This window comes from Sinocyclocheilus rhinocerous, unplaced genomic scaffold (genome assembly GCF_001515625.1).
Source record: "Sinocyclocheilus rhinocerous isolate Xijiao unplaced genomic scaffold, SAMN03320098_v1.1 scaffold2236, whole genome shotgun sequence".
In the NCBI taxonomy this organism is placed as follows: Eukaryota; Metazoa; Chordata; class Actinopteri; order Cypriniformes; family Cyprinidae; genus Sinocyclocheilus; species Sinocyclocheilus rhinocerous.
In genome coordinates, this window is record NW_015623569.1 from 57,178 (window position 1) to 57,393 (window position 216).

The following is a 216-nucleotide window of genomic DNA, read 5'->3' on the forward strand; positions in this document are numbered from 1 at the left end:
TTTTTTAATTATTACAGCCCTTTAGACGCTACAGAAGATGCTTACACGTTTCCCAGAAGACAAAATAAGTTAAATTTACCCTGATCTTCAACTTTAATGCATGCTTTTTTCCTTCTGGAGAGCATCAGTGAGCATTTGAAGCTTCTGTAATAGTCACATAGGAGTCCCTCAGTTGTCCTCAGTGTGAAAAGATGGATCTCAAAATCACACAGTCAC

The 216-nt window shown here is 38.0% G+C and overlaps 1 protein-coding gene across 1 annotated transcript in view; it reads right to left on the minus strand.

Moving 5' to 3' along the window:
- Nucleotides 1-216, minus strand: part of LOC107712709 (trimeric intracellular cation channel type B-like) — a 19,504-nt gene that overhangs the window by 7,917 nt on the left and 11,371 nt on the right. The window lies entirely within an intron of this gene.